The sequence below is a fragment of the Aphelocoma coerulescens genome (assembly GCF_041296385.1).
Source record: "Aphelocoma coerulescens isolate FSJ_1873_10779 chromosome Z unlocalized genomic scaffold, UR_Acoe_1.0 ChrZ, whole genome shotgun sequence".
NCBI lineage: Eukaryota > Metazoa > Chordata > Aves > Passeriformes > Corvidae > Aphelocoma > Aphelocoma coerulescens.
In genome coordinates, this window is record NW_027184085.1 from 2,866,084 (window position 1) to 2,886,152 (window position 20,069).

Below are 20,069 nucleotides of genomic sequence, written 5' to 3' on the forward strand. Positions count from 1 at the left end.
GAAAGGGGCTCAGGCTGGAGCAAAGGAGGCTCAGGGGGGACCTTGTGGCTCTGCACAAGTCCCTGACAGGAGGGGGCAGCCGGGGGGGTCGGGCTCTGCTCGCAGGGAACAGGGACAGGAGGAGAGGGAACGGCCTCAGGCTGGGCCAGGGGAGGGTTGGGTTGGATACCAGCAGGAATTTCTTCCTGGAAAGGGTGGTCAGGCCTTAGAAAGAGCTGCCCAGGGAGGTGTCGGAGCCCCCATCCCTGGAGGTGTCCAAGGAAGGCCTGGACATGGCACTCAGTGCTCTGGGCTGGTGACAAGGTGAGGATCAGGCACAGCTTGGACTCGGTGGGCTTGGAGCTCTTTTCCAACCTGAATGATTCTGTGACTCAGTGGTAAAACCACTGTGACCACTTTATGTGTGCTTCGATGGAGGAGCTGTCTCTTCAAAGCCCAGTTGGATCATCTGCCTGAGGCAATCTCTGACCACAGCCTGTTAAGGCGGATAAGGCTCTTTGAGGCAGCGGATGTCACAGGGCTAAGCTACAGTTTGGGGTGGCCAGAGGAAGGGCACCCTCACTGAAGGGAGGTGGAACAATCCTGCACAATTATATTAATCCAGGCTGCTGAGGCAAATACAAAGTTTCACCATATTCCTCTCATACTCAGTGGTGGTATGGGGTGGTGAGACTTGTAATAATCAACTTTATGCAGGGTTTTTTTCAAATATAGCCCTCTTTTACCAGAGGTGATCAACATACCTCTCTCAGAGCTACTGTGAAGGGAGGTGAAAAGCACTACTGCTACAATGGCATTACTGCTACAATAACATCACTGTTAAAATATTTCTGCTTACCTGAGTGATTATAGGGTAGTTATAAGGGCTTTTTGTGTAGTCTCTTATTCTTACATCATTTAACATAACTACTACTTCCCTCACTCAGCAGCAGTCATGAGCAGGTTACTGAATATTGAATGTGCTCTCAGGAGTAAAAGCAACTCTTGTGGTGCTGAATACTTGCTCATGGCCAGTTCTTTACAAAGCAGTGTTTTTCATTTCATAAGCAGAAGAATGATTTTTACAAGGTCACTCTCCCAAGACACTTTTTATTGTCCCTGCCATAGCTGTGAGGCACCAGGTTTCTGGACAGCAGGCAATTTTGTCAGTGAGGCATGAGACGAAGTAGTAGCCAAGCCATTCCTTCAAATTTTCATTTGGTCATAATACCATCAGGTCAATGGACCTGTTTTTATCATTAGTGGGAACAGATAGGAACATTTTTTTCATCCTTGGGCTGAGTATGTTTCATAATCAAATGTTCCTTTAAAGCTGGGAAATAACATTAACATTAGGGAAAAAAAATAAAAAGGAACACTTTCTCTCCTAGGCACTGCCATATGTCTTTCCAGGTGGAAATACAACAGGGTGCAGTAAGGCAAGGATTGTGTAGGGCCCCTGTAGTGCTTGGCTGGGAAAGCATATGGTGCAATAATGTTCCAGTTCTGACTGTGGAAAATCCTTCTCTTGTCTTCTCTGGCAAATATGATTGTTCTAATGTGTATTCAACTGTTCTGTTTGTGCCTACAAATAGTGTGCTTCTCCATCTTCAAAACTGTAAGATGAGGACCCATTTCAGAGAAAACCCCAGAAGAAAAAGAGAAAATGTATGAAAATTTTTCTCGCTAGTTGTTTGAACCACTTTATAATGTTTAAGAGTTTGCAGAGGCTTGGATTTCAACAGCCTTAATGGAGACTTTAGGAGGCTGAAATTCCAGAAGGAATCTTTCCCCATCTTGAATGAAAACAACGCTGGTCTTCAGGCAGCTTTTGTGCCCCTGCAATAACACTGACCTGCAGTTGGCTTGGTCTCAGGGCTTGCTTCCTAGCCTTGGAGTCGATTGCTTGGGAAGTATTGCATTTCAGAATTCATTGTTTATTGCTCAAGTTTCTCAGTACACTCTTCAGGCCATGACGCTGCTGAAGTTTTAGCACAACCTGAGTGCCTGTCATCCTGCTCCCCTCTGCTTGGCCAGGCATGCCCAGGACTGCACAGCGAGCTTCTTTATCCCCAGAGCCTTAATTTCTGTGGGATGTGGTAAAACGCTTTGGACACGTGTGTAATCAGAGATTATGGCAAAAAGCAGAAGTAGTTGTATTCGTTTCATCCTCGTATCTCAGTATCAGGTCAGCGCACAGCACAGTTTCGGAGGAAAGCTGCTGCTTGTGGCTTCTGAGGAAAAAGGCATAAATCTTGGGCATGTGGCAGTTTTGAAATAAGAAACTCAAGCGGGGAAGTTCCTCTGTAATCATAGCCAGTCTAATAACTGGCTTCTGTTCTGAAGATGGAGGAGGTTATATCTCTCCAAAAACATCACATTATTATCTCTAGATCTACTATCTCTAACATAACTGTGGGTATTTCCATTGCCCAGTCCTTTTAAAAAACCCTATTAGGCTATTGCCCTTTGTGATTTCTGTCTACAGAAAATCCCTTGGAGCAAAATGAACTTCTCACAAAGTTCCCTGCACTTAGGGTGTTTCTACACTAGGTTTCTGCATTGCGGTGCCCAAACATTTAGCGGCCTCAAGGTGTGTTTGGCAGCAGGGCTGAAAGGAAATTGTGGATGCATGTTTGGGCAAGGCTGTAACCTGCCAGCTTTGCAGTGTGGTTGCAGAATGGCTGTGACAGGCGTGAAATATTGAGCTGCTCACTATGCTTCTAAAAACTAGCTGTGCCTCCATCTCTCTTCTTCCTTTACTTCTCTTGCCTTGTCTCCTTCATGCCTGTTGTCCCCAGAGGATGAAAATGCAGAGTAATGTGAACTAGCTCAAACTCACACACAGTAGATGCAAAAGAAATACTGCACATTCTCTTATCAATTGCAATCCGAGCTGTGCTTCCAGGCAGTGACTTGTGAGCATCACCCCTAGTCAGTGGAGCACATGGAGCATCCATCAGATTGCTTATCTGCCCTGCTGCAGTTGTGCCTCTGTATCCTCGTTGAAGGATTTGGGTTTCATCATCATCATCATCATTGCTGTGCTCTTGACAGGAAGCTTTCTTTTATTTCTCAAATATTGAGCAGAGCAGAGCTGGCAGCCTCTATGAGAATGTCATTTGTGACATTAGTAGCAAAGTGGTATCATCATCTTGCTTTCCCAGCAAGTGTGTGCTCTACTAGCACCCTCCATGTGCTGAGTGTTTATTGTATTTTGTATTTTAATGTTTTTCCTCTGGGGTCAGGGTGCTGCTCCACAACCAGAGCAAAAGAAGACAGCAAGGTTTTCTGAAGGTGACAGTGGACACTGCTGTGTTGATAACAACATCCCTTGGAAGCAGTAGGATCTTATCTTCTCCCTGCTCAGAAGCACCAGATCTCTTATACTGTGTCTGAAATCAGTGCCTTTTGATCTGTTTTGTTTCCTTGAGATAAAACTCTCTGAGTTGTCACTCTTGAGATACTCAGTTGAACTTGCCATTTCTCTTTGATCCTCAGGATCGGATGAGAACATTGTTCTCCCTTTCTTTTCACTGCCATTTCTGTGTGAGGAAACAAAATTTCATCCCTCCTATTCCCATATTTTCCAGAGAATCCTGAAAATATATCTGGTTTGGGAGTTCTGAAAGCTGGAATATGGTGCAGCCATTAATTTCACTGAGTTAGAGTCCAGATTTAGTGGTGGTTTGTTTTAAACAGAGCGGGTTGTTCAGAGCTTGGGGAAGGCATTCTCTAACTGCTTCCTAAGTCAAGTAAAATGCTGAATTACTGCAGAATTGAAAAGATCTGGTACAGAATTTCGGAGATCTGGCATAGAATTTTTATGAGAAATGGGATAGTCCTGCAGTGTAACTTCTTGTCCGCTATCTTATCTGCATGAGTGTCTGTAATCAAGCTTACACATTTATCCAGCTTTAAAACTTCAAACGTGATTTCCGGTGCAAAATGTGATGGAGAGTTGATAAGGCAGGGACATTTCTCCAGAAGTCATCAGCAATCTGCTGTGAGTGCTCACTCTCACTGGAGATCCACCCCCGGGGCTTTTCGAAGGAGCAGAAAGCTGCTTTCTGCAGTGTGTTAAACAAACAGCAGCAGTCAGTCCTGGCCTCAATCAGATATTAAGCTAATACCCCAGATTCTGAAAATTTTAACCTGTTTTGTGCTGCCACTAAATTCACATGAGTGGCCCCAAACAGGTCAGTGTTTGAATCAAGCTGCTCATGAATGCATTTGCAGGATTACCCCATAGATTCAGCATTTAACTAAAAATCATGCAGGTTCCAACACCACCTTTTTCTTTTTTTTTTGCTCCTTTTTAGCACTCATAGCCCTAAAAAGTTGCATGGGTTTAAAATTTTTAGATTTAGAATCATGTTATTTGAAGACAAATAATCCCCTTTTTAAAATGGTCTAAGTGTTTCTTATGGACATAAAAATAAAGTCTGATAGAAGAAATGTTCCTTAGAAAAGTTTTCTTGACTACAGGAGATTTCAGTGCTGCTGGAGTAACTGAAAGATCTGTTTCGAGGAAAGGCAAGGATTTAGCTCAAGAAAGAGGCTTCCCCCAACACAAACAGCTGCTTCTTGTCACATAAAACAGAAAATCTGCAACAGAAATGGGGCTAAAGTACAGTGAATAAAACTGCTGCTTTCCTGCAAACATCCCTCACAAAGTCTGGAGCAGAGGAGGATTTTCCAGCTTGTGATGCAAGAGTCGTGGGCTGGGCTGAAACTTGACATCAGGAGGAAATTGAAATCCAGCATTGGTGGAAGCTGCCTGTGATGCAGAGGTGAAGGCTGGATCCGGCTTGACGATCCGGGGAGGTGAGAGAGGGGGACAGCCCCTGATTCAAAGAGCGAGAGAAGCAGGAGTCCGTGAGTGGCAGTGGAGGAGAAACACAGAGAAAGGGGCAGCCTGGCAAAACAGGAGGGCAGCCACAGCATGTGTAGAAGGTAAATAAGTAATCACAGTAAAATAAGGGGCAATTTGATTGTAAAACGCCTTGTTGCTGCTGCTTTCCTGGTCTGGCTGGATTTCTTGCAAAGGGTATGTGCTGTTCTCGCCTCAGCACGTTTCCTATCCATTCCTGCAAGTCTTTACAGGAAACCTGGCTCCACAGCGATCTGCATTAATCTGAAAGCTTGGTTAAAAACTGTGAGTCAACTCCAAACACAAAGGAATTAGGTTTTTTCAAATGGTAATTTTTCTCTTCAAAGTAAAATACCTTTGTTATGTCAGGAAGTGGGAGTTCAGAGGCAGGCATGGCACATCTGTAAGATGCATGCATGCTATGGGAGGGGGGATTGAAAGCTAAAGATCTCTTGCAATTATCTGCACAACTTCACATGGACTTCAGATTGCTTCCTTTACATGTGCTAGCAAGCTGCTAACACCTGCAGGTAACAGAGTTGCCAAAAACCCTTGGAGTACTTAAATAATTCTAATAATAGTTTCATATGTTAAGAGAATGGTGTGAAGTTGTAGAAGTAGGAAATAAAGAGGGATCATAATGGAGACTGGCTGTGTGATGAAGTGTAAACAAATCAGAAGTCAAATTAAATCCTATTTAATCTGACTCAGAGATGATTTGCTCAACGTGACTTCTGTGGGGTTGCGGGGTGTTTTCTCCTGTGCTACCTAAATAGAATTTGAGCATTGTGCAGATGCTGCCAAGTTAATCAAAGGAATGTTCATTTGAGCACGAGCATGAGTTTTCAGGGATGAGTGCTCAGGGTGTATGCTGAGGCTGCAGGTCATGCGGGACCTCATCAAACCAAATATCAGGGCAGATGATCCCGTGTGAAGTGGACAGGGGAGGAAAAGGAACCTGTGTCTTGGCACTTGACCCCACGAATGTGACACTGGCTCTGTCCTTGGAGAAAGAGATTTAAGATATTGTTCTCCGGCTTCAAATCTTATCTAGAATCTATTCTCCACTTTCCACCAGTTTGCTGAGGGATTGGAGTAATGAATCTTTCCATCACGTGCAGGAGAGGCTGACAGCAGCACTGCACCTCTCTGGCATTACACGCTCTAATTGCAGGCCAGGTTTTCAAGGGTGCAGAGGTACCACGGAAGAGAGAAAAAGACAAAAGCCAAGATTCAAAAAAAACAAAAAAGATGGGCAAGGAGCAGATCAGATAAAACACAACAGAGAAAATGCAGCTTGTTTCATGGGCAAAAAGAGAATACTCAGCTATTCCTGCAGGAGTCAGAAGCCACAAACACAGGCTGCAGTAATTGCAATTAATTGTACTCCAGAGGGATGATGCAGCACCCACGGCCTATTACAGCTTTGCTTTGAAGAACAAAATGACTCCCCAGCCACCGACTGGGCTTGTGCTCAGCACTGTTTGGCCAGGAGGGTTATGCATATAGCTCCTTTCTAAAATGACTTTTCCACAGGTAAATCAGATTGAAAGGTTTGATGGACTAATTACGCATAGTATTTTAAATTAACAGTAACCAAACAAGTGGATTTTTGCTCAAAAATTATCCAAATTTTAGACAGAGCCAAAATAAGCTTGGCTTAGGATGAACATACAGAAGCACCTAAACCTGTTTCTAGAATAATTCTAGTATTTCTAGAGCAAATCACTATGTGTATGAATCGTGGTTTTGAAAAACTGCAACTATTTTGGATTAAACTGTTTAAGGACTACAGGGACTTTAGACCACCTGTTTTGGTTTCCTCCAAATCTAAATCTCTGCTTTTGCAGAGTGATTTTATTCTTGGCTGTTATTATGTTTACTTTAATTTTAACTTATTTTTAGGAGTCCACTTCAGGCATAAGTGTTTTTATAAAGTATTGAAAACCAGCGGTGCTTTCTTGTCAGGAAAGTGATAAAATGGGAATAGTCAGGATTTGCATTTATATAGCATCTTCCCTCACAGGATATGGAGGCGCTTTGAAAATACCAAGTTTCCCAAGATCCAGGGAATTTTCATTAAAAGGTTGTGTGATAGCAACAGATCTATCACTTACTGCAGTGAATACATTGAAGTAGATGCACCTAGGATCCTCAGAACTCCAGGATTTACATGGGAAAAAAACTTGGAAAAATGGAAAACAGCCTGTCTGATTAATTAAATCAACTGTTCATTCTGGGGAGCCATGCATGGAGAGAGGGACAATCTCAAGTTGTTGCAAAGTTCCCAGATAGCTCAAGTCTAACTGCGTAGAGCTTTGGTTCTGTAGACCATATTGTTATAGGGTTGAATTAGAATAACCCCTTTTTTGTTGAGTTTGATGAATTTACGTCTGTCTCCTCTTCAGAACAGCTTTTACTTGGAAACTATTTTTTAAATTGGTGTGTGGGAGGCTTGCTAGGTCACTGAAAGTGACAGACTAGAGGTGTAATCAATAGTTCATTTCTGGGAAAGAGTGAGCCAGAGGAGGTGATGCAGGACAGGTGAATTGCTCTAGTGGGATTCAGAGTCACAGAACAGGAAAATAACTGTTTATTGCGTTTACACATCATCATCATCATCAGTTCTAACCCTTAGTGTTAGTTTATTAACTTTCCAATTATTTCCCAAAGAAATTGGATGCATTTGCCTTACAAAACTCTCAAGAATGTGATTCTTGCTATTTGGGATTAAGACATGCTGTAAGATATATAAATTTATTGATTAGAACTGTCAATGAAGTCTCTGTTAGGAAAATTATTTTTATTTAGTACAAAAACTCCACCTCACTAATAATCTCACTGAGTCACTCTGGGTCTTACCAGCAAGGATGTGGAGCCACCGAGGAGCTTCCAGCTCCCTTTTCCAAGAACAGGAAGAGAAGTCCAACTTCTGAAGTGAAATCTCACACTAATGTCTTTGACCTTTAAAGTCTGAAGTTCTGGTGTGACAAGTTTAAACTCTGATAATATTTTTGGTGTTCTTAGCTACTTGTGTGGTTTCAGCAAAATGCCACTTTTTGGACCTCTAAGACTGGGCAGATGAGCGTTTCTGGTTTGTGAACTCAGTTATATATATCCCAGCTTGAAATCTCAGAAGGAAATAGCTGTTGACCTGTTTTTCCTGGCAATGTGAGAACTGTGTGCTCAGTTATCAGTTCTGTTTTGCTGCTACTCTTGTCAATATCCCGTACGTGATTTTGCAAGTAAAAATTATGTGTGATCAGCTTTGTTGGAGGGACTGTATGTTCCATGTGATCCTGGCAAGCTGTCAATATTTTGTAACTCCCAAACTATCAACTGCTGTCTTTTAAAGAGCTTTCTTATTTTTCAGCAATACTCATTTTACAGTTAATTCCAAAATTACATTACTTTTAAGATTTCAATTCTGATTTATTTTTCAGGGTCCTAGTAATTTTTTCCTATCAATAATCCATCCTTGTTAAAGTCATGTAATTTATGGCATTTCAAACATGCAACTTTCTGTTCTGAACAGAAAAGTAAATATTATTCAGTTTTAGTGGATGTATATGTTTGTACTTACTGGTGTAAAGGTAACCACATATGGACTAAGAACTTCAAGTTCAATGATAACTGAATTTTGGAAATAACATAACAGCTGGTGTAATTTTCTTAGCATGGGCAGCTTCCTAGACCTGCAGCTGAAAGTGATGCTCTTCCCAGTCAGACAGCTAGTAAGAAAAATACCAGTTTCAAAGAGCAGATTCAAAGCCATGTAGATGCCTGTCCACTTCACACCTCAGTAGATCTGTTTGGCAGGAAGGTTTTATTAATGATGAAACCAAAAAATACTGCTGTGTTATATGTTGGAGTAATTCACAGCTTCTGGTGGCCTATACTCTGGAATTAAAATCACCAAAAAAACCCCCAGGATTGTTGTTATTTGCAAAAAGAGATTGAGCTCAGTACAAGTGACATGGCTCCTTAGCTTTTTTACCTAAGCTTTTCATATCTCTTAAGGCCTGGAACAGAATGAGAGGTATTATAAGTTAAGTAAATTAATCTCATCTGCAGCACTTTTCAGTATCTGACCAAAAAAAAAAGTTTACTTAGGGCTGAAAGCAAATTGCTCATGGTCACAGACCACAAAACTCACCAGATTTTCTGGTCCACAAATCAAACTATTTTTGATATGATTTTTTCACTGTTGATTAATTTTTGGCAGCACTAAATGGATAGAAGGAAAGAAAAACCGTCCTGACACAACTTACTGAAGTTTTGTGGAATTTCAAGACAAATTTATTAAGTGGACTCCTGGGAGCATTCATTCAACATTACAAGAGGCTGCTGGGAGGAACTGTGGAAATTCTTTGGAGATACTCGGATCTTCACTGGAGAAGACTCTGAGCAAACTGCCACAGTTTCAGGGTGAGCCTTCTCCAAATGACATGGAGTAGGAATAGAGGATCACCAGAAGCTCCTGCCTTCAATAAATTGTCCTGTGGCAGGGGTGGATTCAGATAGGATGTTGGGAAGGAATTCCTGGCTGTGAAGATGCTGAGGCCCTGGCACAGGTTGCCCAGAGAAGCTGTGGATGCCCCTGGATCCCTGGCAGTGTCCAAGGCCAGGTTGGATGGAGCTTGGAGCAGCCTGGGACAGTGGAAGGTGTCCCTGCCCATGGCAGGGGGTGGAACGGGATGAGCTTTAAAGTCTGTTGGGACCCAGCCATTCTGGAATTCTGTGATGAGTTGAGAGGTCTAGCTTCTTTACAACTGAGATTTAAACTAAGTAAAATAGAATATCTTCCTAACATCCCATCTAATGCTCTTCTTTTAGTTTAAAACCATTCCCCTTGTCCTGTCACTATCTGTCCTTGTAAAAGTTGCCCTCCATCTTTTTTCTCAGCCCCCTTTAGGCCCTGCCAGGGGTTCTGAGCTCTCCCTGGAGCCCTCTCTTGTGCAGCTGAGCACCCCCAGCTGTCCCAGGCTGGCTGCAGAGCAGAGGGGCTCCAGCCCTGGAGCATCTGGGTGGCCTCCTCTGGACTGGCTGCAGCAGCTCCAGGTCCTTGTGCTGTTGTTCCCCAGGGCTGGGGCAGCTCTGCAGGTGGGGTCTCACCTGAGCAGGGCAGAGGGGCAGAATCCTCTTCCTCGACCTGTTGTCCATATCTAAACTGGCCATGTAAGCACTTCCTGTAGTCGATGAGGAGACACGAGCACACCCAAGGGCTGATTTGCCTGACTAGATACCTTAAAAAGCAACGAACTTTTCCAGAGATGTCTGCTCTCCTCTGCTGTTTATAACATGTGTCTTCTGAACAGCTTTTCTACAGATCTATCACTGAGAGAGCTAACATTCCATCAGAAGAATTCTGGCTTTTGTGCACCACAATCATGTTCTGAAGGGTCCCAGGGCACATTTCAAGCGGGACTTAATTTTTTATAAATTTCAGATCAGAAAAAGCACAGAATATATCCTTGATTAGATGTATGTGTAATAGTGATACGAGGATAGAGCGTTAATCAGATTTGCCACTTTTAATATACTATGATTTTTTTTTTTTTTAATCTTTCTGTGTAATGTGACATCCAGAAAATTTAGTTCCCATTATTTGCAGTAAACAAAGCAGAGGCAGGTAGAGTAGTCTGCTGCCTGAACTCTGGAAAGTGAACCTGTGAAGAGGGGATGTTGCGATTGTGAACTTTAGGATCTGAGTACTTTTTTTTTTCTGCAATATTTTTTTTGTCAGAAGGTAGTCTGATAGTTTAATGTCTTATTTGCAGTTTAGATATTTGAGTGAGTGGACATTGCATTACTATTTTGCATGAAGAACTATCAGTGTAAAACAAAAATAGGGCTTGTAGTTTTCCTTAATCTACATATGGGATGTTCCATTGGTTCCCAGGGAAACCATTAAGGTAGGATTTGAAGAGCACAAATGAAAAAATATGATGAAACAGTGTTGGAGGCAAAATCTCTTATAGAAGCCTCTGAGAGTGAGTAACCCTAACTGGATTTGAGGTGGAGATTCTCATTAGTGAAGGAGGACCTAAGAATTGAAGCTAAGAGAATGCAGAGTATTAAATGATACACAGAGAAGTAATTTTAGGGATGTGACGTAATGTTTTCAGCCTACATAATACTTTAATCCTCAGACCTACTATTCTAAAACTATCAGCTGGCGTTAATCAGGAATGCTCACAGCAGGGATTGAAATGGCCAGTTCACTCCTTTTATTCCAATCAAATTCTGCTCTCAACCACACTGCTGTCCTGTGTACTTGTGAAGGTAGGATTTGGTACATAATTTGATCTTCTTTTGACTGCAAGCCAAATGAAAAACTGCATTTGACTCACTTGCTGTACAGGCTGGTTAGATTTCCCTCTAGATATTCACTAGCCTGCATAAATCCCACCATTCTTTAGGTGATTTAGAATGTGTTTTCAGTGTGTTTTTAAGAGATCTGGACAGAGCTGAGTCATTATTCCTAGCCTTGTCCTGCACTGGAGCAGTTCCAGAGGATGGGGGATTTTTCAGTCTGGCTGGTTCGTGGTTGTGCCTCTGACTCCCAGGTACCCTCTTGTCCTCTTCTGGCTTCTCCTGATGAGTTTTCCTTATGCAGGACAGGAGGGATCATGCTGGGCTTCCGGCTTAGTCCCTCCTGGGGCCAGGCAGGAAGGCAGGCAGTGGGACACTTGCTGAGTGACACAATTTTGACATCACTGTCCTTAGGCACAGGGAAGCTACATCTCTTTGCTAACTGAAATGATGCTCACCATCCTTCCTGAATCAGGTGATCTCTTTCCTTGAGGGTGGAAGGAGCTGCCTGAATGTCAAGATAAGCAGAGTCCTTTCCTCTATCAGTAGCTGGGCTCTGCTTTTGCTCATAACAGATGACTGTCCAGACTCTCAGAAAGATCTATTGCCCCCTGATGTGAGGCCAGCTCTTGGGCAGTGCTCACAGTCAGTGGTTGTGCGTTGCTGTGTGAATCCTTTCCGAGCCACACAATGAATTATGTGTCTTATTTTTGCTGGGCAGGAACAAATCATAAGTTGTCGTACCCAGGATTGGCCATTGCATAACCACACTAAAGGTCCTTCACCCCAAAGAGGGACTGAAAGGCTCATAAGCTTGATACCAGTTCTGGATGTTAAAAGTTTGCCCAGCTGGACCTGATGGATCTGGTTCTCTCTTTCACAGGATCCCAGAATCCCAGACCTGATAAGGTTGGAAGGGACTAGAGGGGGTTACATCTGGTGCCACCTCCCTGCTCCAGAAGGGCCATCCCAGAGCACAGGGCACAGGTGTGTGTCCAGAAGGGACTGAAATATGCCCAGGAAGGGAAGCTCCACACCCTCACTGTTCAGGGCTCTGTCACTGCCCAGGGAATTCCTGTGCAGGGGGAATTGCCGGGCTCAGGCCCTGCCCGTGGCTCTGGTGCCACTGCTGCACCTCCGGAGCAGAGCCCGGGCCCTGCCCTGAGCCCTCCCTGCAGCCAGGGACACCCAGGGCTGAGGGCCCCTCTCAGCTGGGGCTCCTCTCGAGGCTGGGCAGCCCCAGCTCCCTCAGCCTTTCCTCACAGGAGATGCTCCAGTCCTTTCATAATCTGTGTCACCCTCCCCTGGGCCTACTCTAGGAGCTCTCTTTGCATGGAAGAAGTGAAGAACACCTCTGTCTGCCTGTTTTCCTTTGCTGGCACATCTCTTTCTGACCCATATTAAAAATCTCTGCTGCACACTGGCATGCCCTGGACTTTCCAGGGGATGCTGTGCGCTTTTCCCTGTGAAGGGATGCTGGGTGGACACGCAGGAGCTGCAGTGCAATAGAGCTTTGCAGTGGGTAAGGCTCATAATCAGTGTTGAATGTCATGGACGAATTTTTCACCCCCTCTAACTAGATGATATTTCATTTTTGATCAGAGATCCTTCCTTTTCAAGAGTTGATTCCTTTCCAATTCACGGTTGAGGACTTAAAAAATAAAGTTCACATCTCGTTAGCTTATTGTCATGTTGAGAACTCATCCTCTGAAACTCAGAGTCATCATTTTGCCTGAATCCCACATTCTATAATAGGGAAGAGTTTGTGCCCTTCAGAGTGGCCTTTAGTAGCAGTCGCACAAAGAAAGCCATCAGATGCCATTAGCAGCCTTCTGCTGGATTAATGGCCAGCAAAATCTGGTGAAGATGCCTGGAGCTTTCTAGCATCACTGTTGTGACTTTGTACATAATTGCCCACGAGCAGCTATACAACATCCAGCTCTGTTACACAACATCCAGCCCAGCACAGCCCCCGCACCTCCCTCCCCACATGCCTCTCCCGAGGGGACACAGCGTGGCAGCAGCTCTCCTGTGCTTAAAATCTTCCATCTCTACGTTGGTCTTGGGCTTTCTGTCCCGGACACTTGTGTGACACTTCTTTGTCCTCCTGCCTACTTGAACTGGACTGGCTTTGTTGGAGACCCAGCCTGTGGTGTGCAAAAATAGAGAGATGTGGTGCAATGCTGTCCAAAGATTTCAGCGGGGCTTGCTTGAGAATGCCACAAGTCGCTTTTTCAGGCCATCACTCTGCAAACACTTTCAGCTGACAGGAAGCAGCACTGCTGCCAAAAGTGTCCAGCCTTCTCACCCCTTCATCTCCAAATTCCAGTGTAACATCCACACATCCTCTCTCCTGTTTTTTGGGTCTGTTTTTGTGTTGGGAAACTGATCCATTGAAAACTAACCTTTAAAATTATTTTCCTGCTGGGTTTACTCTAAACTGGATTATCTCTCTGTTAATCACAGAAACCCATGCAAACACTAATGCTGTGCAACAACAAACACAGGTGGCTGAGAGCAGGACAGGTTTGATTTTTCCATTGATATTCCAGTTTAACCCAGTATGTAGTGCTTGTAATGATGCAGCTTCATGTTTCCTTCATTAAAAAGCCATTCTGCCCTGGCACACCATGAACTTTTCCATAAAATCATGTAGTCTGGAACAGCTAGGGGGAACTGTTTGAGAAAGTGGTATATATTTTTTTATTATTATTTTTAATTAGGGCCCATTAGACCAGATGCTGCACTTTTATTAAGCAACTGTGCAGATGTACGAGAATCAAAGAAAACCCTATCTGCACCTAAAATATAATATAAGGATATAATTTAGTCTCTTCCAGAGTCAGGAGATGCTGTTTTACCCTGGGGTAACTTGCAAGCAAGTGCACAGACCAGGCTGCAGACGCAGAAATTGTGAGGGGAGGAGGAGAGGCCTTTGACAACCTCCCCAAGCTGGGAGGCAAAGGTCAGAGAGGGGAAGGGAGCTGCTGTACTTTGGATGTTCGACTTGTCAGGATTTGTTTAGTGAAAAAAACAGCAATATTTCCCAAAGCTCCTCTTCTGGTCTTTGGGCACATCTGTTATTTTTCAGAAAATGAACTAAAATAACAAAGAGGGGAAAGTTAACTCCCTGACATCAGACACAGAGAAGGAGTCATGTCCATTTCTGGTTATCACATTCTGACTATGATGGAGGGAAACACCATCCCCCCAGTCCACCCTGAACAAAGATGTTCCAGTAGCAAGTTTAGATCAGGATGATACCATGGAACCTTTGCAAAACAGGATCTGACCAGCTCCTGGGAATGTCTTACACCCACCTCAGTGCCTCTGATACTGATGTAACTCATTTTTAACCTGAGCAGGATTTTTAACAGTGATAACCTGGTTGGAACCAACGGAAATTCCAATTACCTTCCTCTCTTACCTCTCACCAAGCATCTGTAAAAGACTGGAGCCCAAGCAAAATGAGTGTGGGGTTTGAGACACCAACAGTTCCACCAGGCCTGAAACAGGAATGGGAGCAGGTAAAACAGGACAATGTCACTTGGAAACTCACCTGCACTAAAAAATACCTTCTAAAGAGCACAGTCTCTTGTGCTTGCTGCCAATTGTACTTGATTAATCAGGTTTCTGTGGAGGTGTTTTCCTTCGCTCCATTCCTAACAGCATATTTTTCCATAAGTGATCTGAAACTTGTTGCAGATAATTCCATTGCCTGTGAGATCATGACTCTTCCAAACCGTTGCAACATTTTGCCCACAGAAACTAAGAAAATTCTGGTTGAAAAAACCCACATAAATACCTTTTCAAGGCATCAATCCCACAAAGGTGTTTGTTCTTTTAAAAGTAATTGCTGTATGCTTTCCTCCCCACCAAAAAAGGAGGGGTTGGATTTCAGCTGGGTTTGCTCTTGTGGAGCTGAAGTTTTCCTGCTGGAGTCTATTAGGTAGTTCCAAAACAGGGAGCACTTCTGTGCCACACACCTGTTCCAAGAGCTCCCCCACCTCGATACAGACAACTGCAGCAAAAAGCCCCATTCACTCTGGAGAAAACACATTTTATAATAGCATCCCATCCCCCAGCCAGACGGGATCAAGCTGAGGCAGCTGCAGTCCAGGTCCCATGAGAAATACTACAAAAAGTGCAATTAAAATAATTAGTTAATGCCTTTTTATCTGGGATGGTAACAAATAAGGAAAAGAGCTTGAAATAGCTATTCTACTTAGCAGTCCAGTATGATATTGGATGCTTCCCAGGGTTGCTCTAAGCTTTCCCCGGGCTTTTAAAAGCTTGTGGGTGGTGCTTGGCCACTTGCTGGATTAAGGATCTCTATTACTGATGGTAACAGGGGTAGGTTAAAGCCACTTGAGCAGTAGATTTTGCTGTGAGAACAAAAAAAAAAAAAAAAAGTGAGTCTGAGTTTATAATAAAGTGATTTAGATTCCCATTCCTCCCCTGGAAATCAAGATTGCCTCTCATTGATTTAAGCATGTACTGGCTCAGGCTCTGATTAAGCAGAATTTACCGGATGATTCAACTTTATGGGGGATGCACAAACAAAAAATACATGGCCAAATACATCCCTGGCACAACTCAGTGAAATCTGGCATTTACCCAGTAGTTAGCTGCTTGTTGTTTGAGGGATTCTCTGCTAGCCTTCAAATGGTGCAATAAATGAAGATTTCTTTTGCAGGCATTCTAACTCCTTTTCCAGAAGTGTTCAAGGCAAATAAAGCAGTGTACCAGGAACTTTAGCCCCAGCAAACTGTTTGTTATTGCCACAGCAGGTGATATTTATTCTGCAGCCAAGTGAGATGGCCAAAGGGTGAAATAAACCTAAAAAACAGGGCAGACTTTCTTAATAATCTTTAGATCCTCTGATGTCATTCTGAGATTTCATCCAGGGGGCCAAATTATGCAAACATTAGTATTTTTTCATTTTATATTCCTGTCATCATTCCCTGTCATCCCTGTGGGGTAACCTGGAGGTCAGGCATCTTACTGAAGAACATGAAAATACGGAATAATATTGAATAATAAATGCTTCAGGTCATGCAAACTGTCCCTGTCTCTCACCTTCTTGGCAGATGAATACAGAATAGCTGAGCTGAGGGAAGTCTGAGTGGCTCACACAGTGATTTTGAGGTGTTTGTATGCAGTCTGTGAAGCTGTCAGTGATCTTACCCTTTGCATGGATCATCAGAGGAGATTTGAATCTAAGTGCTTTGCCTTGTGACAGGGAGGTCCAAAAGCTACTTTATGTATAACTGGGCATTTCGTTTTTATAGTTTCAAATTATTTCATTTTCCTTGCTTTAAAAAATCTTCCAGTTCTAGGAGACCTGTTATTTTAAAGTATCTGATTCTCTTATGTTGTCTGGAAATGTAACGCCCCCCTTCTCCTCATCCCAGATCATTTTTTGATATCACTGAGGGGGAAGAAGTACCCAAGGTTTGCTTTGTTTTCCTTTTGTCTGTGAGTGGAGGGTTAACAGCAGAAGTGGGAAGAAGGGTTAGCAAAGGGGAGTGCTAGTCATGTGGACAGAATGCCAGCAGCAAAGCTGGCACATGTTGTTCCATTCGCATGAAGTATGTTTTATTCATTTGCTGATGATCATCTACAGTAGCTATGGGAGAGAAGCAGGAGAACCAGAGTAAAAGTGGAAATCTGGGTAAAATTCTGCAGCTTTGTCCCCCTTCAGTGGTAGATGGCTGCAGGAAATGTGATTTTCAGTGGCATTTTTGCTGGATTTAAGACTGGCACTTTCAGTGGATTAAATATCAAGGGGAAAACAATCATAGCTCACTTCCTAATGTTATTTACCTGACATCAGCTTGTTTCCTTGCTGTTTTCACACTTGGCCCTCTTGCCATCCCACCTGCAGATGAAATGGTCATCCAAAGCTCCTGCTATACTCAGGAAAGAAAAAGGTGGTTTTGGGATGTGATGCATTTGACATATGTTTGGGACACTTTGGGATTAAAAGAGCTGTTTTTCTCTATGGAGTGTGTTAACTCAGTCTCAGCTGGGTGCCTGGAGGGTTTTGGTGAATGTAGTCACATTCATTGATGGTGGGAGTCAGGTGCATCTCTGTTCAGTGCTATTAACACCAAGATTTCCTGGTTTCCATGGGCTGTGTATGATACTTGCCTGTCTTCAGCAGGCATGTCAAGGAGTTGAGGATGGGATTGTGTAGGGAAGTGGATCCTGTGCTCAGTCAGGTGGATCCTACTCTTGCAAGAACAAGATCTTAGGATCTTAAACTGGCAAAATCATATATTAAAAGGCAGTGGGGTTTGGGTTTTTTTTTTTCTGCCTTTAAGCAGTAAGTGGAAAATTGTCCTTGTTCCTTCTGCAGTACACCTGCCAGGCCAGGAAATGCTATGATTGCTGGTTCAGAAATGAGGGAAGAGATGCTGAGGAGGGCAAAGCATCCACCTGTGCTGTATGTGGAGCGTGGGGTGAGCTGACTAAGTGGCAGATGACTCCCTCTCAGCATGCAGATGTCACAGTTCAAGTGCTGAAAGCAGCCATGCTATCAGAGAAGTCCTGTCCTACCTTGCCAAGCCAGCCTGGAGATCTCAGTACTGTGCTGCAGCTCTGCCTGAAGTCAGGAAGGAAGCCTGGTAAAACATGGAGCTGAGCCCAAACCGACAGCTAATTAGCAAATGATAGTTAAGGCTGTTGTCCCCACTCCAATGAGGATAAATATGGACTAGGTTTTTGGCATGCTGGGGGGAAGTTTGGGGTTTTACATGGAAAAAAAGACTGGATGGTTCCACAAAAGTACAAAAAAAATTAATGATTTTTTAATTGAAGCTTTTACATTTAATAATAATGACCTATTAAAGCCAGTGGGGTATGAAACACTTAGAACTGTAGTTTGAAATCACCTTGGATGGATATTGAACTATAACTTTTTGCAGCTGTGTAACTCTTATCTAGTTGCTGGGGAGATAAAACTGTTAACAGGAACACATTAAGTTCTGGAGCACAGACGTGTTGCGATGGGAGAGTGGAGATTGCAAGGACAGGCACTGGATACAGAATGCAGAGTTAATGGCTTTTCTGCTTATTTTAGTGGAGGTGATCTGCTCGTTCCAGGCAGCAGCTGGTTAACTCAAGTCTGGAACTGTGCTCTGTGTAGGGCTGGTCAGAGCTTGCAGGGATTTGCCAGGTGTGTGGCCCAGAGCAAGGTGTGTATTCCTGTGCTGACTGTCTTAGCTAAGGTGATGTGTCACAGCACAGTGTTTGTTGTGAAAACACTGATTTTTGCAGTGCCAGCTGGTTCTGCTTCATCAACTGGAAGGAGAAGTGCTGAGGGAAAATGGTTTGTCCTTCCTTTGCCCAGAAGGATGCTGAATGTACAGATCTGAACTGCAGCTTCCTTGGATTTCCGAGCCAAACCTGTAGTGGTATCCGAGGTGAGGGGATAGCACCTGAGCATGAGCTGCCAGAGGGGAGCTGATGACCCTGCCACAGCTCTCTTGTGTGCTGGAAGGACTTAATTTTCCTATTATTTAGTGTTTCATATGGTGTATTTTCCAATTGGGAAAGGAAAACAGAAAACTTCTACCTGGAGCTGTATATTGTGAGGGATGGCTCCAAGGAGGAAAAGCAAGAGCAACTAGGAGGCTAGAAATCTGTAAATTAAAAAGGAGCAAGGGACATTCTTCATGCACCCTTTCCACTTCGCTTTCAATTCCCTTGCCTGGTAAAGCTTAGAGCAAAAGTTGAATCAGTTTATAATGACAGTGTGCAACAGTCCCTAATATCTTTGCCACAGTGGAAAAAAAAAATAAGAACAGCTTATTGTCATTATTGCCCCTCTTATTAAACAAATATTTTGTCTGTGATTCCAGCGGAGGTGAAATTGCAGCATTGTTCTTGTTTGCAGCTGCTTCTATGCACTGCAAGGACCCACAAACACTACCAGTTATGGTTTTTGTTGCCGCATCAGGGAAGAGCTGTCCTCATCAATTAAGCAACTTTTGAACCTCTGAAACCTTCCATGTGAATCTGACACTGTGGTTCAAATTCTCAAGTGCAGCAAAAGAGAAATTCTGATTTGGGTGATCCATATCTGTGAAAGGGGAGCCATGATAACAACACGAAATGCAGATCTAAATGCAGACACAGTATTTAATTTTAACTGTTCATGAAAAGGAGCAGCAAGCTGATGCAGGAATGTCTTCAAGGGTGACTTTTCACTGTTTAATGTCTCAACACACTGAATTACATTTGGAAGTCGTATGCATTGAAGAATACTTGGGCAGACTCTGAGCCCAGACAACCGTGGTTTTACTGTGCTTGAGCCCTAGGTTTATCTTCCTTCTTCACCCAGGTCCAATACCTTTCTCTCTCACTGCCAGTAGCCCTTTTCTTGCTGCTGTTTGCTCTTGTGGATATTATTTATTATCATTTGATGGAAACTAAAATTGCAGTTTAGAGAATGCTTTACCAAGAGTAATTTGTTCCCTGCAAGACCTTTTAGCTACATGGTAACATGAAAGCATCAAAATGCCAGGAGAACATTATAAAAATAAACTGCCCTGGTGCTAAAATAAGCTTTAATTGATTGAGAATTGCACTGAGCCTGACAATCTGAAACATTTATTATTATTTTTCTTTCAAGCTTCAGCTGCATGTGATTTAGAGTGACTGAATTATAGTTCCCACATACCTTCCTACCCACAGTGCGTGAAAGAAAACCCACACAGAAATTTCTTAGCTCCAGAGGAGCTGCTGGATACACCTGGAAGAAAATAAAAAAGATGATTGGAAGTGAAGTTTAAATAAAGGTGATGTTGATGGGGATGTTTGGGAAAAAAAACCCAAACCCTATTCTGTCTGAATGCCATGCTGTGCTTCCCTCTCCTCATCCCCACTCTTCTGGGGA

At 43.3% G+C, this 20,069-nt stretch overlaps 1 protein-coding gene across 1 annotated transcript in view; it reads left to right on the top strand.

Annotated features, from left to right (window-relative positions):
- The first annotated feature begins 4,760 nt into the window (after positions 1 to 4,760).
- ST8SIA5 (ST8 alpha-N-acetyl-neuraminide alpha-2,8-sialyltransferase 5) overlaps positions 4,761 to 20,069 on the top strand; it is a 63,294-nt gene continuing 47,985 nt past the window's right edge. The window contains exon 1 of the mRNA XM_069002150.1: positions 4,761 to 4,935. The gene's annotated coding sequence lies outside the window, so the exon portion shown is untranslated. The remainder of the gene's footprint in view (positions 4,936 to 20,069) is intronic.